The 26,565-nt window shown below is 34.8% G+C and overlaps 1 long non-coding RNA gene across 2 annotated transcripts; it reads left to right on the top strand.

Moving 5' to 3' along the window:
• The first annotated feature begins 1,543 nt into the window (after nucleotides 1–1,543).
• LOC128568159 (uncharacterized) lies at nucleotides 1,544–21,965 on the top strand. Of its 2 annotated transcripts, none has more exons than XR_008375000.1 (4): nucleotides 1,544–1,916; nucleotides 14,216–14,372; nucleotides 17,317–17,490; nucleotides 17,656–21,965. It is a non-coding gene; the product is annotated as an uncharacterized LOC128568159 (long non-coding RNA). The 2 variants fall into 2 exon arrangements; XR_008375001.1 differs by lacking the exon at nucleotides 1,544–1,916 and adding an exon at nucleotides 10,833–10,933.
• Nucleotides 21,966–26,565: the final 4,600 nt, after the last annotated feature.

Raw genomic sequence — 26,565 nt, 5'->3', positions numbered from 1 at the left:
TATAATAAATTCCAAAATGGCAGTTTATAAGGACAGTGGACATAGGAATAGTTCCTGCTGCAACCTAGGTAACAGGATGTGTAGCAACCTATGTAATAAGATATGTAGCAGCTTATGTAAAACATATGTAGTGATCTATGTAACAACCTATGTAGCAACCCATGCAGCAAGATGGGTAGGAACAGGGACAGCAGGTTTGCAGAGACAAAGTGGCAATTGACTGGGACAGCAAGCTTGCAGAGACAAAGTGACAATTATTGAATGTTAATGATCGTCTTTGACTGTTGGAGATTGATCAGCTGTGGAACTCCAGTGAAGGGGGCAGGGCTCAGGGCAAGGGCGTATGTTCTCAATAAATAGCAGCTATGAGGTTGCTTGGGGTCTTTTCCCCCACACCCTACGGGAAGGCCCACCTCCTGCAAGCTTCCAGTTTACAATCCTTTGTCCAGCCTGATTCCTTGGTGATGGCACCAACAAATTCCAAAAGGCTGTTCTTTGTAATAAAGATTTGTGTCTTAAGAAAAAACATACTTTAGTGAAGTAAACAGAAGATACAGAGGCTTTTTTTTTTGAAGCACGCTATCTAGATCTTGGAAAGATTAACTCACAGAATAAAGAGATTAAAGTTTGACACTTTTGAAGATCTAAGAGAAAAATTTTATCAAAGACTACCCTCAACCCTTTCTGGCTTGCCCTGTCTCTCCTCCCTTCCTCCCATGACCTATAGACAAGCTCCAAGACTGTGTTTTTTCTATTTGATGTAAACTCTTGACTAATGTGTCTCTTGTGTAATCTTCAGTCTTGTGGGGCTGCTGTGTCCGTGTTAATGAATTTGTGTAGCTTTTCTCCTGTTACTTCTTCTGTTGTCGATTTCATGAAGCCCCACTCTCCTCACCTCGCAGGATGTCTTTGCTTTAGTACCTTTGGGAAAACCTTTAGATGTTGAAAGTGACAGCATGCACCCTTTTTAGAATGCCACCTGTTGAAATAGGTGTATTTTGGAAACTATTTATATGACTTTGACTTTCATTAGTGACCCTCCCCCCACCAAAGGACTTTGTTTTTCTGTCTTGTTTTATTGACTCTTCCTTCCTTTTGATTTTCCATTTATCAGGACCATATCATATGTCCTATCAGGCTTTCTTGTATAGCTGGCCAACCAAAAGATTTAGAACCCCAAGAATACACCCCATAGTGAAGCTTTTTTTTTTTTTAGCTTAGCTGTAAGAATGGCCTAAATTTTAGCATAGCTATGTCTTATTACTCCCTCTCTGGAGACCTTGGCTAAAGCCAGAGAGTGTATATTAGTTTTATCCTGCATTTGTTAAATATACTTTTAGTTTAGTTTAAAATTTTGTTTTATATTCAGAGAATGATAAAAACTTTTTTTTTTTTTTTTGGTTATATTTGTGTGCTTTCTCTGTTCTCATTTGAGCTAAAAGGAACTTTGTTCTCAAAACGGAATCTGATTAATAATTACCCTGGACTTCTAACATCTTATATGTTTCCACACCTTTTGAGATGTAAGTTCTCTCCCAAGACTTACCTGAGAAATCATCCCTGGTAAAATGCAAATTTAAGGAAAGGAAAAAAAGCAGAAAATGGAAATGTCTGCTGTTTGCCTAGATAAAACCTTATAATAAGATATTAATAGAGTTTCTAAAGAGCTCTGTGGTAAAAAGTTGGCTTAATTGGAGCAAGATGGCAGCCGAGTAACAGCTTCCTTGCATCTGGGCACCGTGAGTCTGGGGAGATAGGACTCCAGGCATCTCTGGCTGGTAGGATCTGCCTATCATCACCACTGAGAGGATACAGGGAGTCAGCGAGAGACTTCTGGACCCCAAGAGGAGGACTAAAACAGTGGAAAACCGACAAGTGGTCGCGTGTGTTCAATCCGTCTAAACCCGCCCGCAACTGTAAGTTCAGTAGCAGCGAGACTGCAAACCAGAAAGGCCTTACCTGTGAACTCTTTTGATGTCTTTGGACTTGGCACTCAGCTGAATTGCCTTGGGGAGAGCCTGAGCAGGAGTGTGGAGAAATTTGGCCATTGTCTAGGGCCCCAGTCTGAGCCGCTGAGCCAGACAGAGCTAATAGTGTTTGGCTCTGGGTCACAGGCAGACATTGTGAGCAATCTGCCCCGGCAAGCTCCGCCCTCAGGGTCGCAGAGCTAGAATTGGGTGGGAGCTGGTAACCCAGCGACCAAGTAGCTTAAGGGCGGGGTCTGAGCTGCCTTGCAGCCCTAACCCTCGGGGGCAGAGAGAGACCAGTTTTGGCACACAGGGTAAGTGGATAGCCACTTCAGCAGTGATTCCAGAGACAAGCACTTCCCTGGGAAAGCTTCTGCTCAGCAAGTGAACAAGTTCAAAGTGCCTTTTAAGTGGGCTGAAGAGAGATTTAGGGTGTCTACCTGCTGGGGTCTGAGAAACTAGCGGCCTCCAGTCGTATCAGAACTGTAATTAACATCTCATACCCCAGAAGACCACATGTTGCCCAGACAATATTCAATAACATATACATACTGCTTTGTTTTTGGTTGTGCTTTTTTTTTGTTTGTTTGTTTGGTTGTTTTTTTGTTTATTTTGATGTTGTTGATTATTGTTTTGTTTTTTAAGTTCAACCTTTTCCATACAGATCCTTTTTCTTTCTCAATTTTTCTAGTTTAATTATAATTTCCCATTGCTGCCTATTTCAATAATTAGAACTTCATTTTTGTTAGTGTTTCTACCCCTATTATTTGGTTTTTCCAGCCAATTTTATCCCATAAAGTTTTCTGTTTGCTTGTTTTGGTTTGATTTATAGCATTTTTGTCTTTCCTCTCTACTTGGTGGAGGTGGGGTACTGTGTCTTATCAGGTTAGCAAAGAGCTGCTGACCTCAAGGGAACCACCCAACTGGGCACACCCAGAAGGTGGTTTTTTTTTTAAGGTTGCATCAAAGTACCCTACTGTACACCTATATTGCTCTGTCTCCCTCTTTCTGTGCCTCTCTTTTTTTTGTCAATATTCCTTTTGACCCCCTCTCCTTTCACTATTTTTCTTTTTTTTTTCTTATCACTCGGTCCTCCTTTCTTTCATCCCTTTTTTGCTCTTCAACCTTCTCACCTTTCTGGTCCTGTAAGCCTTAGTCCACAGGCACGAGAACTTAAAGAGCAAGAGGAAGTGAAAGGAAAATTAGGGCAAGGAAACAGATAAAAGAAATCACTCATGAGGAAGAATCAGCAGAAAACTCCAGGCAACATGAAGAACCAGTCCAGAACAACCCCGCCAAGGGACCATGAGGTAGCTACTGCAGACGATTCCACCTATACAGAAATGTTAGGAATGACAGAAAGGGAATTCAGAATACACATGTTGAAAACAATGAAAGAAATGATGGAAATAATGAAGGAAACTGCTAATAAAGAGGAAATTAACCAAAAGGAAATTCAAAAACAGAATCAAATAAGAGATGAATGATATGAAGAATATAAAAAGGATATAGCAGAGCTGAAGGAAATGAAACAGTCAATCAGGGAAATTAAAGACGCAATGGAAAGTATCAGCAACAGGTTAGACCATGCAGAAGAAAGAATTTCAGACGTAGAAGACAAAGTTTTTGAGATAACTCAGATAGTAAATGAGGCAGAAAAGAAGAGAGAGAAAGCAGAACGTTCACTGTCAGAATTATGGGACTTTATGAAGCGTTCCAACATACGAGTTATAGGAATTCCAGAAGGGGAAGAAGAATGTCCCAGAGGAATGGAAGCCATACTAGAGAATATTATAAAAGAAAATTTCCCAAATATCACCAAAGATTCTGACACACTGCTTTCAGAGGGATATCGGACCCCAGGTCGCCTCAACTCTAACCGAGCTTCTCCAAGACACATTGTGATGAACCTGTCCAAAGTCAAGACAAAAGAAAAGATTCTGCAAGCTGCCAGGAGTAAGCGCCAGTTGACCTACAGGGGCAAATCCATCAGAGTGACCGCAGACTTCTCTAATGAAACTTTCCAAGCAAGAAGACAATGGTCATCTACCTTTAATCTACTTAAACAGAACAATTTTCAGCCCAGAATTCTGTACCCTGCTAAGCTAAGCTTAAAAATTGATGGAGAAATCAAATCATTTATGGATATACAAACATTGAGGAAATTCACCACAACAAGACCAGCTCTACAGGAAATACTTCAACCTGTTCTGCACACTGACCACCACAATGGATCAGCAGCAAAGTAAGAACTCAGAAATTAAAGGACAGAACCTAACCTCCACACTGTTGCAAAAGATAAAACTAAGCAATGGACTCTCACAAAATAAGACGAATAGAATACTACCACATTTATCAATTATCTCAATAAATGTTAATGGCTTGAATTCCCCACTGAAGAGACATAGATTGGTTGACTGGATTAAAAAACACAAGCCATCCATTTGCTGTCTGCAAGAAACACACCTGGCTTCAAAAGACAAATTAAAGCTCCGAGTCAAGGTTTGGAAGACAATTTTTCAGGCAAATGGAATTCAGAAGAAAAGAGGAGTTGCAATCTTATTTTCAGATACATGTGGATTTAAAGCAACTAAAGTCAAAAAAGACAAAGATGGTCACTTTATATTGGTCAAGGGAAAACTACAGCAAGAAGACATTTCAATTCTAAATATTTATGCACCCAATTTAAATGCTCCCAGATTTTTGAAACAGACCTTACTCAGTCTGAGCAATATGATATCTGATAATACCATAATAACAGGGGACCTTAACACTCCTCTTACAGAGCTGGACAGATCCTCTAAACAGAAATTAAACAAAGATATAAGAGATTTAAATGAGACCCTAGAATAACTGTGCTTGATAGACGCATATAGAACACTCCATCCCAAAGATAAAGAATATACATTCTTCTCATCACCCCATGGAACATTCTCCAAAATTGATCATATCCTGGGACACAAAACAAATATCAACAGAATCAAAAGAATTGAAATTTTACCTTGTATCTTCTCAGACCATAAGGCACTAAAGGTGGAACTCAACTCTAACAAAAATGCTCGACCCCACCCAAAGGCATGGAAATTAAACAATCTTCTGTTGAATAACAGATAGGTGCAGGAAGAAATAAAACAGGAAATCATTAACTTCCTTGAGCATAACAACAATGAAGACACAAGCTACCAAAACCTGTGGGATACTGCAAAAGCAGTTTTGAGAGGAAAATTCATTGCTTTAGATGCCTACATTCGAAAAACAGAAAGAGAGCACATCAACAATCTCACAAGAGATCTTATGGAATTGGAAAAAGAAGAACAATCTAAGCCTAAACTCAGTAGAAGAAAAGAAATATCCAAAATCAAATCAGAGATCAATAAAATTGAAAACAAAAGAATCATTGAGAAAATTAATGAAACAAGGAGTTGGTTTTTTGAAAAAAAAAAAAAATAGATACACCATTGGCCAGACTAACGAGGAATAGAAAAGTAAAATCCCTAGTAACCTCAATCAGAAATGATAAAGGGGAAATAACAACTGATCCCACAGGGATACAAGAGATCATCTCTGAATACTACCAGAAACTCTATGCCCAGAAATTTGACAATGTGAAAGAAATGGATCAATATTTGGAATCACACCCTCTCCCTAGATTCAGCCAGGAAGAAATAGAGCTCCTGAACAGACAATTTCAAGCACTGAGATCAAAGAAAGAATAAAAAATCTTCCAACCAAAAAATGCCCTGGTCCAGATGGCTTCATTCCAGAATTCTATCAAACCTTCAAGGAAGAGCTTATTCCTGTACTGCAGAAATTATTCCAAAAAACTGAGGAAGAAGGAATCTTCCCCAACACATTCTATGAAGCAAACATCACCCTGATACCAAAACCAGGAAAAGACCCAAACAAAAAGGAGAATTTCAGACCAATCTCACTCATGAATATAGACGCAAAAATTCTGAACAAAATTCTAGCCAATAGATTACAGCTTATCATCAAAAAAGTCATTCATCATGATCAAGTAGGCTTCATCCCAGGGATGCAAGGCTGGTTTAACATATGCAAGTCTATAAACATTATCCACCATATTAACAGAGGCAAAAATAAAGATCACATGATCCTCTCAATAGATGCAGAAAAAGCATTTGATAACATCCAGCATCCTTTTCTAATTAGAACACTGAAGAGTATAGGCATAGGTGGCACATTTCTAAAACTGATTGAAGCTATCTATGACAAACCCACAGCCAATATTTTACTGAATGGAGTAAAACTGAAAGCTTTTCCTCTTAGAACTGGAACCAGACAAGGTTGTCCTCTGTCACCTTTACTATTCAACATAGTGCTGGAAGTTCTAGCCAATACAATTAGGCAAGACAAGGAAATAAAGGGAATCCAAATGGGAGCAGAGGAGGTCAAACTCTCCCTCTTTGCTGATGACATGATCTTATACTTAGAGAACCCCAAAGACTCAACCACAAGACTCCTAGAAGTCATCAAAAAATACAGTAATGTTTCAGGATATAAAATCAATGTCCACAAGTCAGTAGCCTTTGTGTACACCAATAACAGTCAAGATGAGAAGCTAATTAAGGACACAACTCCCTTCACCATAGTTTCAAAGAAAATGAAATACCTAGGAGTATACCTAACAAAGGAGGTGAAGGACCTCTATAAAGAAAACTATGAAATCCTCAGAAAGGAAATAGCAGAGGATATTAACAAATGGAAGAACATACCATGCTCATGGATGGGAAGAATCAACATTGTTAAAATGTCTATACTTCCCAAAGCAATCTACCTATTCAATGCCATTCCTATCAAAATAACATCGTACTTTCAAGATTTGGAAAAAATGATTCTGCATTTTGTATGGAACCAGAAAAAAACCCGTATAGCTAGGCAGTTCTCTGTAACAAAAATAAAGCTGGGGGCATCAGCATACCAGATTTTAGTGTGTACTACAAAGCCATAGTGCTCAAGACAGCATGGTACTGGCACAAAAACAGAGATACAGACACTTGGAATCAAATTGAAAACCAAGAAATGAAACTAACATTTTACAACCACCTAATCTTTGATAAACCAAACAAGAACTTACCTTGGGGGAAAGACTCCCTATTCAATAAATGGTGTTGGGAGAACTGGATGTCTACATGTAAAAGACTGAAACTGGACCCACACCTTTCCCCACTCACAAAAATTGATTCAAGATGGATCAAGGACTTAAACTTAAGGCATGAAACAATAAAAATCCTCCAAGAAAGCATAGGAAAAACACTGGAAGATATTGGCCTGGGGAAAGACTTCATGAAGAAGACTGCCATGGCAATTGCAACAACAACAAAAATAAACAAATGGGACTTCATTAAACTGAAAAGCTTCTGTACAGCTAAGAAGACAATAACCAAAGCAAAGAGACAACCTACACAATGGGAAAGGATATTTGCATATTTTCAATCAGACAAAAGCTTGATAACTAGGATCTATAGAGAACTCAAATTAATCCACATGAGAAAAGCCAACAATCCCATATATCAATGGGGAAGAGCCTTGAATAGAACTTTCTCTAAAGACGACAGACGAATGGCTAACAAACACATGAAAAAATGTTCATCATCTCTATATAGTAGAGAAATGCAAATCAAAACAACCCTGAGATATCATCTAACCCCAGTGAGAATGGCCCACATCACAAAATCTCAAAACTGCAGATGCTGGCGTGGATGTGGAGAGAAGGGAACACTTTTACACTGCTGGTGGGACTGCAAACTAGTACAACCTTTCTGGAAGGAAGTATGGAGAAACCTCAAAGCACTCAAGCTAGACCTCCCATTTGATCCTGCAATCCCATTACTGGGCATCTACCCAGAAAGAAAGAAATCCTTTTATCATAAGGACACTTGTACTAGACTGTTTATTGCAGCTCAATTTACAATCGCCAAAATGTGGAAACAGCCTAAATGCCCACCAACCCAGGAATGGATTAATAAGCTGTGGTATATGTATACCATGGAATACTATTCAGCCATTAAAAAAATGGAGACTTTACATCCTTCGTATTAACCTGGATGTACGTGGAAGACATTATTCTTAGTAAAGCATCACAAGAATGGAGAAGCATGAATCCTATGTACTCAATTTTGATATGAGGACAATTAATGACAATTATGGTTATGGGGGGGAAAACAGAAAGAGGGAAGGAGGGAGGTGGGTGTGGCCTTGGTGTGTGTCACACTTTATGGGGGCAAGACATGATTGCAAGAGGGACTTTACCTAACAATTGCAATCAGTGTAACCTGGCTTATTGTACCCTCAATGAATCCCCAACAATAAAAAAAAAAAAATAAAGTTGGCTTAATTAAAAACTAATATTCAGGCTATAATTTCTTAAAGGTTCTCTATTTTTCTCTTTTGGATTCTGCTTCTGGCATGGAATTCTTTTTCAATCACTGGAAACCCCTGTTAAGTATATGTTCAGTTCCTCTGTTTGTTTCTTTTCTTGTGGGCATGGTTTTTGCTAAGGATAATGTAAAATGTATTGGCCTTTGTGAAAAACTCCTAAATTGGCTCTTGAAAAACTTTTCCATTAAGTTCTTCCCCGTTTCCTTTTACCACCTTTGATGCCACATGAAGAGAGCTAAAGGAAACTTCTGTAGTGCCCGTGAGAGCCTTTGGAGAATGGAGAAACGGTGCCACTGACTCCTTTTTGGAGTCCTCTGTCTTCTTCACAGATACCTAAGAGTCTTAGATGCGTTCTCCTTGGCTTGGAAGCCCCACTCTTTTGCCCTAAGCTCCCTGAACTCTTTGGCTCACGTTATACTATGAGAGAACACATAACCAGTGGGGATATAATAGCTGACAAGTCACTGGCGAGAACTCAGTTTTTAAGGGTAACTAACAATCATTGCCATAAATAGTTTTCAGTACAGAAGGAACATTCTTTCTTTTCTCTTTGTGTCTTTGCACATTCAGGAAGAGAAATCACAGATGTTTTACTGGATCAGACCCAGCTGACATTCACCTGTTTATTTTAAATTTTCTCCTAGGCTTACCTGTAGATACGCTGGTAAAATCCTATAAAGACTTTTTATGATTTTATATTATCTAGGCATCCATTTTAAATCTGCTTCTGTACCTCCTCTAAGATGCCCCAAATTCCTTGGAAAAACTCATTCTCTTCCTGTGCCATCGAGATGTCAACCTCCTACCCTGCCTTCTCCTGGACTTGATAACTGTCTTTTGGAAAAAGATTTAAGATCTTTTTGTCTATCTCTATGTTTGTATTTATAGATTTGTACTTATACAGTGCATGCTATGTCTACATGGCATAAAATCTCTTGATGAAACTTCACTATTTGAAAGATGAGCGCTAACAAATTAAATACTTAAACACTCAAAATGCTAAAATTACAGAAAAATAACTCAAATCCTTTTCAAGTTCATGTCCCATGTAAATTTTTGGTAAATAAAATTAGTTTAATGGTGGTGTTTTAAAAAAAAAAGTGAGAAACAAGTTTATGTTTTTGATATCTTGTTGTCACTTTAAATTAAGTGATGGATATTCATTGAATATTTAGATCATTTTCAAATAAGGTAAAATACTGAAATAATTGATGAACATAGGCTTAAGTTTATTTACTTTGCTTCTTAAATTGTATAGAAAGACAAAATATGTTTGGATTTCTTAGCAAATTTATATCCTGTTCTATACTGGGAAAGATGTTCTGTAAAGAAATCTATTCATTTATAAAATATGAATATTTGCATATATATCAAATATATTGGTACATGACAGTACAAAATTACTTACATCATAAACTTTTACTAGAAATAAAGGATACTGAGTGTTAAAATTTTTTATTAATATGGTTATATGGTTAATTAAAATTAGTATTATTGTTATTAATAATAACAACTAAGTAAGTTAAGTAAGAAAATTAAGTTATTTTAATATATAAAGATGTACTTTGAGAAAATGAATTTTTTTTAGGTAGAAGAAAGTTGGGGGAAAAAAAAGAAAGTTGGGGAAAGAAAGAATGGAAAAAACTCTTGTGTGACTAAACCTACTAAAATTTACTAAACTTATTATAAGGGTTTTTCAATTGAGCCTTAATATCAAAAGTACACTGATACTCTTCTCGCTTAAACAGTATTTTCATATATTATTGAAAAGAGAAAATAAAAGATATTTTTCACTTTTGGAGTAAACTGCAAAAATAAAAATGGAGAAGTGAGAGAAACCTTTTATGTGTACCTCAGTTGTCTTTATTAAGCTTTTTGATTACTTAGAAAAACTAAGTTAAAGATTTAAGGTTTTCTTACACATATATAACTTCTTGTATTTGCTTTTAATATATTTAAATAAACACTGTGAATGATTATTGTTTGACAGACCTGTGATCCTATTTTATCAAGTGTTTCAAACCTTTGAAATTTGATAAAATTTGCAAAAATCAGATTCTGGGTATGTTTTTTTGACGTCAAATGAACTTTTTGATTTCCAGAATAGACCCCTAAAAGTCAAAAATAAAGATGTAAAACCAACTAGGGTTATTTAATATGTTAAATTATATGAGAAGCATTTTAAGTGATACTAATCTTCTTCAAGTTGTATTTATAGTAGGTTATTGACATGAGTATCCCAAAATTTAATGGGATTACTAAAAATCTAGTATGTCACCAGTTATAATTTATGGTTGTTGTATTATAACATTATTTCTCACAAAAATAACAAAATTTTTTTTGTCAGTTGTGATTGACAATGAACTACCATCAGATCTTTAACTATGGCTTTTTTAAGTCTTGTTGTTCACAGTGGCTTCATTTTGATGTTCTTTTTAAAGGTGCTTTGCAATCAGCTGAAGTCTGAAATCTTCTTCTTTCTCAAGGAAGTTTTTGAACAGGACCCTGAGAAGTACTCTTGAATACAGGTTTCAGATAACTTCAAAACCATATTATTGAACTGAGTAAGAACTTCTAGAACTTTAATAAAGAAACTGAAAAGTTGATAAATCTATCTACCCAATACTAAGCAATCAAAAATTAAATAGACTGGATTGAAATAATTTGTATGACCTTTTTGTTTGAAATATTGCTGATTCCTTTTTACATTTTGTTTTCCAAAGTTTTTAAAGATTTATTTTTTAAAACTATTTATAGTTTTACAGAAATTTTGTCAAGCATATTTTTATTAGCAAAATTGAAACATTTATCTTTCCCTCTATTAGATTTTTCCAGAATTTGGAAACTCTGTTAATATTCTTATAGTTATTTCCTTAAGTTAATATTCTTATAGTTATTTCCTTAAGTTCAGTAAGAGTCAATTCTATTTTGTAATAAGACACAATTAAAAGCATTGGTTATTTTTTTCGAGTTACCAAACTATTTTAATATGTAAAATTGTGAAAACAAAGTTTCAAATGGAGGAGCTGAAAGAAATCCATGTATGTTAACCCAAAATACATTTTCTTTGGCATATTTTGAAATGGGTTTTCAAAAGGGTTGAAGATACAGAAATAGCTTGGAAAAGATTTCCTTTGTGGGGGACAATTATATCTGTAGACTATATAAATTTACGTTATCTTTCCTGCTATCAACATATTCATTGTCAATTCATTCCAGCAGACTTAAACCCTTAGAAGAAAAATGTCTAACCTCTCTACAGTATACACACACACACACACACACACACACACACATCCATTGACTGAGGGTGCCCCCAAAATGCATACACATTTTAGGAAAAGAAAAAGTGTATTAAAAATTTAATACTCAAGTCACATTTGAATTCTGCAATTAGAAGAGATACAAGATAACGTGAGATAACAAATGTCATCAGTGTATATTAAGTATTACACATGCAATGACCATATGGACGTTAATTTTAAAGAATTACAGTACAGAGAGGCAAATGATGGTAGTAATTATAGTGACATTCTTTATTCTTCTTGCATTTCAATAAATGAATGCTTTTAAATTGTTGAGAAAATTCTTGACTCATGAAGCAATAATCGTCATTAAGCTAAATATGTAAGAATTGAATTTTTCTGTTACTTTTATAGCTACGAAATAAGCATATATTTTAGGTTCCTCAATCAGATAGTCCACTCTCAAATTTGAATCAAAAGACCATGAAGATCCATTTAGACAATGAGTAACAAAACTGCTTCCATCAATGACACTTTTTCTAGGGGATGCTTCAGTACCAATATGAGTACTATTAGAGAGCAATCTAAAATAACTCCTTCCAGTGCAATGGCAGAAAGGTCTTCACAGAGCAATCTGCAGCATTTTGGACTTAGCCCCTGGTCACATATCTTCTAAGCCTTGTTTTCTAGCCTTTTAAGAAACTAGTTAACTTCCTATCATTTTAATGAACTAAAGCTTGGTCGTAACTAAGTTGCTTTCATTTGCTTTAAAATGATGAAACATAAATGATTCAAAAATTGCTGTCAATGATGATTAAAATAACAAATCATAATGGATTGCAAAGATTCTACACTTAGTTGGAGATGAAGTAAATAAAGAACTAGTATAAGAAAAGTGACTCTAATCACAGAACAATGTAAAGGAAAAATACAAATCTCAGGATCCCCCAAAATTCATTATGCCAAAATGGGAAACCAAGCCTGAGAATTCAATCACACAAACACAGCCATCCTTTCTCCAATAAGGTACAGACATCTTCTTTTAAGAAATGAACTAGTTAGAAAATGGCTAAATGGGGGGATTTTTTTTTTTTTTTTTTTTTTAGTGGATTGTGTATGGGAGGGAGAAGGTAAGTCTGGCTGGAAAAAGGGTCTGGTTATACACATAAGCCTCACCTCACCAGTAACAGCTCTCAGGGAAATGTTTTCATTCAGATCTTTAACAATGTCAGACTCTCAGCAAACCTGTCCCAGATCAAACAGGCACCGCCTGGCTTCATTTAACAGATATTCTCTACAGATGCAAATTTCTCTCTCAGCCTCTCTGCTTAGACAGCTTCACAGCATTATCCTTGTTTGCCTGCAGCCATCTCAAAACATGTCAAGGAAATGTATTTTGGAGTAAAGTATTTATTTCCTTCTTTCCAAATAAATAAATAAATAAACCCTTTAACATATACAACCCATATAAAATAAATTCATGTCAATTACAACCTTAGGACTGTAGTTTAAATAAACTTTTAAATGCTATAAAAGTTTATCTTCATAATGCAGTCCAGGGAAGGAGCAGAGAAAGGGTAAAAATAATTTCTACCCCTTTAAAAGCTCTCCCACTCTGTTGGGAAATAAAAGGCTGCATCCATGTCTCAGGTTAGGAGGGACAGAGGAATGTATTTTGTTCTTTTTACTACAGGAGATGGCTCAATGAACTGGAACTTTTGGGGCAGATATCATGAGATTTTCTTCTTCCTGAGAGGGGATAGATCAGAACCTTTTACTGTACGTAGTTAAACAATGCCTTAAAGCGAAAAGCTCTCCCTTTAAAAACTCTGTATTTCTGCTTATGGTGGGGACAATGGTACTTTAAGATTGGAGTCTGCCATTCTCATTGGAGGTAAATTAATAACCTCCTCTTTCCTTTTCCTCATTCACTTGTCCTTGTTATTCTGATGCCTTAGGGACAAGTGCTGAGTTTTGGTAACAAGACAGGTCACTTTTCTATCCCCCCCTTGAAAAGATCATAACATTGACTACTTCCTTTATCCCATTTTTTTCAACATTCAGAACAATCTTACGCAGATTCACTGAGCACCAAATAAAACTTCACAAGAATACCATCAATTCCCTCACTGCTCACCCTTTCACCCCTTCATTTTTTCCTAGCAGCCCCCTTTTTTTTTCTTGAAATGTGAAATTTCTCAACCTCTACTGTGGAAAGCCTTGTCCACAAAAGACGGCTTTGTGGGCTGGGCTTTTCCTGAACACATCCTCAAAATCTTGGCTCCATAAACATCAGCTGGGTGTGACTCATTTTCTGTAACTCATTATTGAAGCTAACATCAATCTGAAAAGCATGAAAAAATGTGAAGACTCAGAGCTGTTTAAAGAGAAAAATACCGGGGATATATCTTACAAATTATTACAGGAAATAAATCCTCAAACACTGTCTATTTGAATGAAAAAAAAAAATCTTATACAACTATAAGTCTGTGATGAGTGTAAAAAACCAAAGCATTTTTTTTTTTTGTGTGTGTGTAGGTAATCAACTTATCCTGACTGAGTAATTCTGAAATCTCTCCTAAAATCCTCCTTTAAAAACAGAAATCCACCTGGCCAATGAAAGAAACATTCAACAGAAAATATCTTGTTTGAACAAGAGCAAACGTGCATTGGCATGAACCTTGAGATAAGAAGAAGCAGGGCTACATGACCAGACTCCCAGAAGCAGGACCAGCACAAAAGGAGTATTTGTTTGCAGGTGTAGGAGGCATAAGAGCAAACAGGATCATCCCTATGGGCCGTAAACTCTTAGACTTGCAAATGTAATTCATTAAACTAAACTAAAACCCTAAAAGGGGAGAACAAAAACTATAGGGAGAAACCTGATCAAGCAAATATCTAGACACCAGACATATCTAGCATATGTTTTCATGAATTCTAAGTTGTTAGTAAAGGCAAACAAACAAAAACCTTTACTATTTCAGATAGTGTTGAATACTGCCGGGGTTTTCAAAATATCAAAAAATTCTCCCTGAAGTAAGGGCTGAGTTTAATTTGGGGGATAAATGGAGAAAGGAAACAAGTTGAGCAAATCAAAACAGTATAGGTAAGAAAAATAATAGGTTCCAATTTTAAGGTATTAGGGGCCCTTGGGGAGTGAAAGCTCAGCAATTACTGGAGTAGTAAAAAACATCTAAAAGTGGGAGAGTTGTTTTTGAAAATCAGATCTGATTGACTCTAGGAAACACAGATCTGGAGGTAGAAAAACACATTACTGAATCTGACTTACTTCTGAGAGACAAAGACGGGGTCACACAATGATACCACGGTTTAAGTTCCTTATGATAATAAACTGGTAGAAAATCTAAAATGAAGAAAGTTGAGAAAGTTACTCTAGCTGATTTCCACCCTTGTGGAGGAATCTTCTAGTGGTAAGAAAAATCACATCAGATAGAATGTAAAGGTTTTGGCACAGTAACTGAGATAACGCCAGAAAGGCTATGTTAACCACTGTGATAAAAATGTGTCAAATGGTCTATGACGTGAGTGTATGATGCCCCATGATCATATCAATGTATACAGTTATGATTTAATAAAAAAAAGAAAAAACACATCAGACAAAATAAAAACATTAAATAGAAAAGGATTACACAAGACAAAAAATTATTTATGATACTAAAAGTTACAATTCTGAATGCAATATAACAATTATTAATATCAGCGCACCAAATTAGCAATGTATTTTACAAAAAAGAAACCAAATGATACAAAGTAAAATTATTTTAACACATTTCTCTCACAGTAGAAAAAATTAGGTAGATTTTATAAGTATGTATCAAATTCCATACCCCAGTATGAAGAATTAATTAATTAAAAAGACATTTCATCAGTCAAAATATCCAGAGCTGAAATTGATCCTGTTAGTAATAAGCCTCTGACAATTCTCAGAGATTTAGAGAAAGGTTTTGGCCAATCCAATACATGTAAGATGTGGTTACAAGCCAATTTGTATAAATTATCAAAGAAACTAACATTTAACTAACTTTTAACTAACATTTATATAATTTCTTCATTAAGATAATTCATTTGGTTCATTCAAGAAATATATTAAGAATTTAGCATGCCCAGTTATTGTGCTAAAACTTACTGCTGAAATATTTAATTTCTGCCTTCAAAGATTTAATATTTGATAAATAATAAAGACAGAATATATTAATATTAGTATTTGTAAAAACTTGCAACATCTTTGATACTTTTTAGACTGAAGTATTTATCTACCAATATAACAACAAATATAACAAAAAAAGTTCACCAAAGTATAAAATCATATTGACATATTACAGTTCATGTTAATTCAATACAATTCAATATAATTCATGTTAATTATATGGAGTGAATATTTTATACATTCTTTACTGAAAAATATTTAAGCAGAAATGAAAAATAAAAAAATAGGGTGGTGCCTGTGGCTCAATGGGTAAGGCGCCCCCCCGTATACTGAGGGTGGCGGGTTCAAACCCTGCCCCGGCTGAACTGCAACCAAAAAATAGCTGGGCGTTGTGGTGGGCGCCTGTAGTCCCAGCTACTCGGGAGGCTGAGGCAAGAGAATCGCTTAAGCCCAGGAGTTGGAGGTTGCTGTGAGCTGTGTGATGCCATGGCACTCTACCGAGGGCCATAAAGTGAGACTCTGTCTCTACAAAAAAAAAAATAAAATAAAAAAATGTACTAGACTGATAAATGAAACCAAATTCTGGTTCTTTGAAATGTTTTAAAATATAAACTTCCAAAAATACTGTTTAATACCCACAATGAAACAAAAGATGGCATATTATGAAATTAGGAAAGGAAGATAATGATGAATATACTACTCATTTAAAAACCAAATTTAGTTATATAAACATCTTATGACAATATTAAAACTCAAAAAATTTAATGAATTTTTAAATTGCTAGAATTGAAAATTTAATTGACTAAAGTTATTAAAAAAAGTTAAATTGATAATTAAAAATTGCCACTTCCCTGGTCAAATACTAACAAATTAAACAGGTAAAAACCAGCAGGGACAATTTAAATTCAAGTATTATCAGTCACCAAGGAACATATTGATTCTATGTATATAATTTGTTACGCAGAAATAATAGAGGTGATTCAATTAATTTTACCAGTCTATGCCCTCAATGTTTAGACTAAGTAACAACAGATTAAGTAGATAAAAATAAAGCCATTAAAACTTACAGCCATAAACAGAAAAATTATGAATAAAGTATCATCAAATAAAATACATCAATGAGGACAAAATAATAGAATAACAATAAAAATTTCTACTGGATTTATGTCTCAAGTGTTTGAGTGTGTGTATAAATTATGTGTGTATACACACATATGTAACATAAATAAAATGTATACATGTATTAATAAATGTGTGCATAATATATAAAGAATGCATATATTAATTTGTACATATTTATAAATATATGCATATAATTTATATTTTATATTTACATTTATATACTTTATATCCTATTTAATTTATATTTAATTGGTAATTCAAAAATATTTCAAATTATACATATATTTATACATTAAATAATATATAAAGCATGTTTTTAACTTTGGAATAAAGAATGCATCTTTTATATAAAGATATAAAAGATAAAACATGAAGATTATTTTTATTAAACAGTTAAAATTTTAAATTTCAGGAAACAAGATGAAGATGATTGACTAGAGATACCCAGCACTCCCTCCTTCATCATAACAGGACCAAAGAAGTAATAAGACAACCACTATCAGTGCCGTTATGTCACCCTGTCACCCTTGTCAGTGCTGCTTTGGCACCTCATCACTGCATGCAGGAACCAGCTGGTACATGGATTGTAAGTATAAGCTTGCAAGAGGTGAACTCCCCATAGGTGCAGGGGATCCCTGAGTATCCTCTGCCATGGCCTTTTATTGAAACCACATACAGCAGGTGTGGGGGGCCCACATACAAGGACTACATGTTTAATGGCTTAATGATGGCTATGTGCTCTTTCCTCAAGGGCTCAACTTCCACCCTGTTGCACCACAATGTCAAAGTCCAACACCTGCTTACTAACGAGCAACCAATCTTATCTCATTAACACATGCAGTTGCTTGAGGGCTTGTCTCTGGGCTGCAAAACATCTCCATGCCGCTGGGAGATTGTCCTGCTCCCAGCACCTCCCTCAAGAACCAGTGGCTGCTTCTATAAGCCTGGTGCTCAGTCTCTTACAAACCACACATCAAAGGAGCTTCTGAGAGAAAAATACTGGAATTCAACAAGGAAGTGACAGGAGGTCCCTGAGACATGGAAGGAGAGAGAAGAAAAGCAGCTGACCTGGCTAGGCTTGGCGCAGAATCAAAAGGGTATTTGTGAAGGAAAAATAAGCAAGAGATTCATAGTACTCACATTCCCACCGCAGATTCCTATAATCCTATCCATAGGACAGCTCTTTGCCCTCATAGGGCCTGATGCTGGTATAGAGAGCTGCCTGAAGTCCCTTCACCTGCAGTGCTCCAGACACAGAATGCAGGCAGTGTCTCACCCCTAAGCCTCAAGCTGCTGCATCAACTTGAGAGACCATCTCTGCCAGACTACATTTTTCCTTGGGACCCAATGGCCTGCTGCCCCTACTGACACAACCAGTGCCACACACACTGGCAGAGGGCCCTGAAAGAGGACCACTTGGCTCACTGTTTCCATCACCAGTGACTGCACACACAACCAGGGGCCTCAAGGACCTGCATGGCTAGTATGCCACTGCCACCACCATAGGGCTCAAGAACTTGTCTGCCTGGAATCTCTATCACCAGAAAAGTATCAATACAGTCTCTGCTAAAAATGACAGCCCAAACCACTGAGGAACTCACAGATACTACTGATGTTGAATATAGGTAAAAAAAAGTCATATGGAGACTGCACTATTGCTCACTCCCATAATGAAAGTCAAAGAAGTCTAATGAAATAAAATCATAGATGTATCTACAGAAAAGAATTCTTTCTCTACAAAGCCAATCCCTAAAATTAGAAAAAGCTATAGTTGTACCAGATGTACAGATATCAATATATGATGACAAGACACATGAATATAGATTTAAAAAATCCTTAACAAATACTAAAAAATAAGCAAACAACATATCAAATAGATAATACACCATAATCAACTACTATTTATCCTAAGCATGTAAATATGATGAAAAATATGCAAATAAATGTATACTACACATCAGCAGAAAGACAAAAACCACCCATATTATCATCTCAATACATGAGATGATAAAGTATTTGATAAAATTCAACATCCTTTCATTATAAAATTCAGCATCCTTTCATTATAAAAATAACTCTTAAGAAAATAGTCATAGAAGAGACATACCTTAACATAAGAAAATCTACATAAGATGTATCAAACCCTAACATCATACTAAATGGGAAAAAGCTGAAAGCCTTTAAGAACTGGAGCATTATAAGGATGCTCACTTTCACCACACTTATTCAACAAAGTCCTAAAAGTTTTAGGCATAGAAAGAAATAAAGGACATCCAAATAGGAAAAAAGGAAATCAAATTGTTTCTCTTTTCAGTTTACATGATTGTAGATATAGAAAAACCAAAAGACTCCTCCAAAAAACTCTCAGAATTGATAAACAATCTCAGTAAAGTTGGACCATAAGAAAATCAACACATAAAGGTCAGTGGTGTTTCTGAAAAGAAATAACTATCTGAAAAAGGAATCAAGAAACAATCTCATTTAAAATAGCATATGTAGGAATAAATTTAACCAAGAAGGTAAAGGACCTTTACATACAACTACAAAACACGATAAAAGAGATTGAAGAAAACAAACAAATGGAAAGACATCTCATGCTTGCGTGGTGAAAAAATTAGTATTGTTAAAATGACCAAACTATCCAAAGGAATCTATAGATTTAATATAATATTTATCAAAATACAATGCAATTCTTCATTGAAATAGAAAAAAATCTAAAATATATACTAACCCTCCCAAAACAATAAATAGCCAATAATACTGGACAAAAAGGAAAAAGCTGGTGGAATCACACTACTTAACTTCAAAATATATTGCAAAACTATAGTAATGAAAACTAGTTGGTACTGGTTTAAAAACACACAAATAATGGAAAAGAATAGGGAACCCCTAAATCCACATATTTGTGTCCATCTGATTTTCTACAAAAGTGTCAAAAGTGTCAACTGATTTTCTACAAAAGTGTCATGTTTTGGGGGAAGGACACTTTTTTTTAATCAACATTGCCGGGAAAACTGGACACAAAATATAATGGACCTTTATTGCTCACCACATAAAAAATATCAGCTCAAGACGGATTTAAGGCTTAGACATAAAACTTAAACTATAAAACTGGTATATGAAAACATAGGGAAAATGTTTCAAGACAGTGGTCTAGGCAAGAATTTCATGGCTAGGACTTCAAAAGTTCATGTAACAAAAATAGACAAAAAACTATTTTAAAAAGCTTCTGCACAGCAAATAACAATCATCAAAATCATGCAATTATTACAACTTGCATAATTGGAGAATATATTGAAAAGACAAACATTTATCAATGCTGGCAAAGATGCATAGAAAAGGGAACTGCTGTACACTGTTGGTGGGAACATAAACTAATGCGTCCATTATGGAAAGCAATACAGAGTCAAAAAACTAACAGTAGAACTAATACATCACTTCTGGGTATTTATCCAAAGGAAAGGAAATCCATACATCCAATGGATGTATGTACCCCCACGTTTGTTGCAGAACCATTCAAAATAGCTAAGATACAGAATCAACCCAAATGTGCATCAACAGATGAATGAATAAAGAAAACATGGTACATACACAATGGAATATTCCATCCATAAAAACAAACAAAATTCTGTAATTCACAGAAATATGGATGAACCTGTAGAGCTTTACTCTAAGTGCAGTAAGCCACACATTGAAAGATAAATACCACAGTTCTCTCTCACAATTGGAAGCTGATAATTTTTGTTTTAGTTCACTGAAATAGAGAATAGAATTGTGGGTACTGGAGGCTGAAGAGGGTTGTTGCAGCCTCTAGTGGCCCCCCATGGCCCTGGACTCCATCGCTGCAGAAAGGAACCAGGTGTGACATGGATTAGAAGTACAAGCTTGCAGGAGGTGGGCTAACCTTATTTGCAGGATGGCCCTGAGCAACCTCCACAGTAGCCTTTTATTGACATAGCACAAGACTGGTGAGAGGAGTGTTAGACAATGACTACGTGCCTAAGGATGGCCATGGGCTCGGGATCTTTCTCCCCAAGGAGCACCTGCAGACGCATTGCCTGAGGGTCCGTTCCCCAGCTGCAAATCATCTTGCTCAGAGGTCATCTGGCTCTTGGCGTACTCCACAGAGGGTGACAGGGAAAGAGAGGATGATGAGATGTTTGTTAAGTGATGCAAAATTACTGCTAGTAGGAGGAATGAGTCTTGTCATTCTGTAGCACTGTAAAGTGAATATGGTCTCCTATAAGTTTTGCTATACTTTCAAAAAGCCAGCAGAGAAGGTTTGAATGTTCACAACACCAAAATATAATAAATGTTTCATGGAGTCCATGGATAAATCACCCTGATTGATAATTACAAATTATATATAAATATTGAAATCTCACTGTGTAATATGTATAATTATTACATGTCAATAAAAATTAAAAACTAATTCATTTCCTGTGCATTCTATGGAGGAATTTGGATTTTCAAATTTTCTTTTTCACAAAAGCAAATAAATTGCATTTAACTGTAAATATTTAATTTTTAAAGTCACCACAAATAAGCTTAAAATTAAAAAAAATGCAAACTCAGTGCAAATATTAATAGAAATAATAGAAGGAAAAAGATTTTTAGTTTGTAACAAACTACAAATTCTCAAAAAAAATGGTACATAGGACAAAGATTATTAAAAAATAGTTCAAAAATAGTCAGTAGGCGTTTTAAATAATTTACACAAATATTTAATTAGGGATTTGAATTGCATTAATCCACAATGCCGTCACGAGTTTAATTTAAACTGTGTTTTAAAATAACGGTTAGCAAGAGGGGGAAACTGTTAATCTTACATAGTGAAAAACTAAAATGATGTAGGCTCTTTGAAGGGCAATTTGACAATTAAAAATTAAAAATTAACATGGGTGTATCTTAAGAATAATAATTCTATTTCTCACAATATTTCCTAGAGAAATTTATGAACATGAAGTTGTATAAAAGTACATTTGTTATTATATTGTTTGCAATGTTACCATATGAAAAATAAAGTTGATGTGTATCTGTATTAAAGAAGGACTATACAGAGTGGTAAATGCATACCCTTGTATGTTGCTTTTAATGAAGTACACATCATTATACGTACAATGATGGATCTGTAGGATGTAGTTTTGAAGGAAAAGGAAGTTGAAAGCCAACGTAAATAACATGAAGCACTTAATGTAAACCACCACCCAAACTCCTTCAAAATTGTAAATATGGTATATTATGCACAATATATTATGTTGTACTTAAACATATGGAACTTTGTAAATGCATAGAAAAGGCCAAGAGTAATGACACCAAAGTGTCATCGATTTATACATCTAAAGAACAGGAATCAAATTTTTAAAATTGTATACATGATGATTTTAAAACTTTTGTATATTTGACTTGTATATTTAAGACAAAAACACTAGATTATGTGTGAACTACTAGATAGTCACAAACCCGTCTGCATCTGTGCATGCACAAACCCCTCATGTGTTTTTGTACATCTGCCTCCTTACCTATATTGTCATAATATTCCAGTCTCCAAACAAAATTTATGTACTTATTTAGCAAATATTTATTAATGCATATTTTGTGCCAGATATAATTATTAGTGCAGAGGATATATTAGAAACATGATTCTTTATATTATATTCCATACATTGAAAGACTCACAGTTCTCATGAATATAAATTTATAATACAGTAGTACCTCCATAGTTGACCACCTCCCTACATTGACCACCTCCGTAAGTTGACCTAATTTTCATAGACTGGACATGCATTACATGTACTCAATGGAAGTTTCTTATGTTGACCACCCCCATATGTTGACTGGATTGTTACATCCCTGAGGTGGTCAACTTACAGAGGTTCTACTGTATTTAACATAAATGTGTGTGTGCAAGGAACCTGGTCTAGGTTTAGTGTATAAACTTGAACTTCCCTCACATGCCAAATTGGCTCTATGCTAATTAGTAAAACAGTGTTTTTCCCTCGTTAGTTTAAGAAAGTAATATGAAAGCAAAAGTAAAGAGAAAGAGTAAACAGCATTTTCTACATCCAGATCTAGAGTGTCTGTATTACTCTTCCCACCAAAACCAGACCATTCATTTCTGCTACTCTGACTTACAGAATCATTTTTAACATATAGTTAGTTGTTCAGATACCTTAAAATCATAAACTTCTTTCAGTGTTAGTAAGTCAACATCCTATTCATAATATAACCTTTACAATTTAAACAACTGGCCACCAAGGTGTTGCCTGATATTCTGGGGTATGGTACCATAAAACAAAGTCATCTTTGATTGCTGTTGTTATGTTTTACAATATGATATAACTTGACCTTCAGCAAAATAAAATGAAACATAAGCAAAGAACAGAGCCACCCAATCCTGATTAGCAACCTGCATTGGAATAAGATTTAATAAAATAAAAAAATAATCAGTATGCAGGCAAAAAAACAATAAATAAATAAAATCATAAACTTCTTCAGGTCATCTAATGCTTACTACTTAAAAACATATGGATGTACATACATACACATGCAAACATATACAGATGTGTGTATGGGTGTACATCAGCATCCTTATCTATATTGTAATATTCCATAGTCTCCACATTTATTTATTAGTGCAAAGGATATATTAGAAAATAATTTTTAAAAGAATCACAGTTCTCATGATTATAAATTTATAATATAGTAGAACCTCCAGGGTTGACCACCTCCTTAATTTGATCTAATTTTCATAGACTGGACATGCACTCCCATTACAAATAGATGATATAAATAGAGATAGCTATAAATAATTTATGGCTATCTCTAATTATTAGATAATTTCCAGTTATTACTTTTTGACCCTATGAAATTCTCAAAAGATAAGTTTGAAGAAATAAAAGATAATATTGTGATGGTAAAGTACCTCCATTTAGTCCAACTGTGTTTCAATGCAGCATATATTTCTAACCTTGAACTCTGAGATTCTGAAATATCCACTAGGAAGGTATACAAAATTCCATGGCTGAGAATAATTGATTTAGAAATTCTGATTCCATATGAATAATTAAGCAAATATACTCATAGTTATTCTTCTGCATACCGAATTCCCTACACATTATTTCTTCTAACTGTAGTTTCATCACAGGATATCTTAAGTTCAAATACCTAAAAGAATCTAAGGACAAACATGTAAGATACGTAGATGACCCAATTAGGTTTAAGAACGGAAGGGTTTGGAGGACTTTGTTGAACGAGAATTTACATGATTGATCTAAAATACTTTTAAGCCAGATTTATTTATTTATTTAAAAAAAATTTCATAATATAAATTTATTCTGACCCTCTATTCATGACCTTCATAGTCTATAGGTTTCTGTTGTTGTTTGTTTGTTGGCTCTTTCCCATGATATCCATTTTTCCTATTCCAATGCAGGTTGCTAATCAGGACTGGGTGGCTCTGTTCTTTGTTTATGTTTCATTTTATTTTGGTGAAAGTCAAGTTCTATCATATTATAAAACATAAACGAACTTGATTTGTCAGTGATATTTGTTTGTGTCAACTCATACTAGATCTAAAGAATTTGAGTTATAAAAAAACAACAGTATTTTAAAGAAGCAAGAGAAGGTGATAGGGCTTGACTCTCTATATCAAATCCCATGATAAATAAAGAATTCCTGGTTAAAGAGGAAATGTAAAAAGGGTCAGATGGTCTGTGGGAGAAAAGTATCTGTACTCTCTGCCCCATGCAGAATTATCCTGTAGTCAAATGTGCATTTCGAAAGATACCACCACACATAGCCTCACAGAATTTTTCATATCTCAGGTGTGGGAAGTGTGGTAATGAAGTTGCAGAAATATCCCTAAGGTTTCCAAAATGAGGTGAAGAAGTTCTATAAATATTATTCTGTGGCCCAGGCATGGCCTAAGAGCTGGTCAAAGTCTCACACGTGGAGCATGTGTCACGTGAGATGTCTCATGGTCCAATACCAGAGAGCAATTAATTGATACATTATGTCCTGCCCAGAATGTAGCCACAGTAACAAGGAAGGTATTGTCGTGGGATGGAGATGAAATGTCTGAAGTGAATGCTTCCTGGCTACCTCACAACATGGAGTTTGAAACCTCACAACTGAATGTGTTAAATGCGGGACTGTCTTTGCATGAGAAATCGCATCCATTTAATCAGCATAAAATAAAATTCCATCATTCTAAACTTTTAAAAACAGGATCAAAATAAGATCATAAGTTTTTGTATATATCTTGGTACATGTCCAAAATTGTGTGTTTAAATTTTAGGCATTTCGATTTTTTTAATGACTCAATTTTCAATAAATTAGGTATCTGTTCTTTAAAAACTTGATTTTCTGCAATCATTAGGTATAATTTGGATTTTAAAAAGAGATTTTAATAAAGTATTTATCATGATAATTAAAAAGAAGCTTAGAGACGTATTTATAATAACACTCTACTTCTCTGAAGTATTCTCAAATACACCTGTAGCTGAGTAACCAAAAGAGATTTTATGAAGACTAAGCTTAAAAATATCACGCCCTTTCCACACTGGAAAGGTCTCAAGACCTTTCTTAAGGACTATTAACCTTAATTATACACATATCTAATAAACTTGATTATTGGCATTACCTTCCCAGAGCAGATATAACCATTTTTAGGGAAACTGTAAAGAGCAAGATCAAGAACTTGAAAACCACGTCTGGCTAGATACATGTCGTGTGAAGCACTATATCTCATCCATTCTCAAGCACTTTTGGTTTAAGACCCCAGCGGGCAGAACTACTTTTCAAAAAACAAACAAACAAACAAGTTCAATTATTTCCATTCCCTGTGGAGATACCAACCAAAGATATAATAAAATAGTCAGTACGACATGATAGTTTTCTCTTTCAATTCTTCAAATAGATTCATACAATTTAATTTTTTAGTCCCAACTACTTAAATAGAGTTGTTTCTATTTAGGTTTTTAAGAAATGAAAGAACGGTTGGTTCTAATAGACAATGAACTCTATACACATTATTTGAATAGTTTTGTTAGACATTTCTTTTATTCATTACAGATATTGTTGATTCAATTTGAATTCATTGTTACTTTAGAACGCTTTAGACCTAAGGAATTCTAATGCTCTTCTTCTAAGTAAGCTGATTTCAAGGTATGTTTTATTTCTTTTACTTCATGTTTTATTTCTTGGTCACTTCATCCTAAAGAATTTCACGTTTATTATTTCTTCCCATATTTGATAGATATTTATTGAGTTTTTAATGTGTGCTGGTTCCTGAATTGAGTTTTGGGAAAAAAACATTAGAAATAAAACAGACATGACTTTGCCTTTGAGATTTTATTCTCTAGAGCCACAGACAGATAAGGTAACAAGGAATTACAATATGTTAAGATAGGAAAAGTTACTGAAGTGTTGTTAGCAAGGATTTGTATGCAATTTGATTTGGGGTTATATAAAGATCAATCTGGATTGCTATGTAAAAAGTAGTTAGAGAGGAGTTAACAGTGAGACCAGTTAAGAAATAGAAAAAAGTACCAAAAGAGACAAGCTCAGGTGTAAGATAAGCAGTGCCATTTGGACTAAATGATGAATTCCCTGTGAGGTGAGGGACAGAGGGAAGAAGCAGGGAAGATTACCAGATTTC

The sequence above is a fragment of the Nycticebus coucang genome, chromosome 16, assembly GCF_027406575.1.
Source record: "Nycticebus coucang isolate mNycCou1 chromosome 16, mNycCou1.pri, whole genome shotgun sequence".
Classification (NCBI taxonomy): domain Eukaryota; kingdom Metazoa; phylum Chordata; class Mammalia; order Primates; family Lorisidae; genus Nycticebus; species Nycticebus coucang.
The sequence above is the reverse complement of the archived record's forward strand: the minus strand, read 5'-3'. Positions and strand labels throughout refer to the sequence as shown.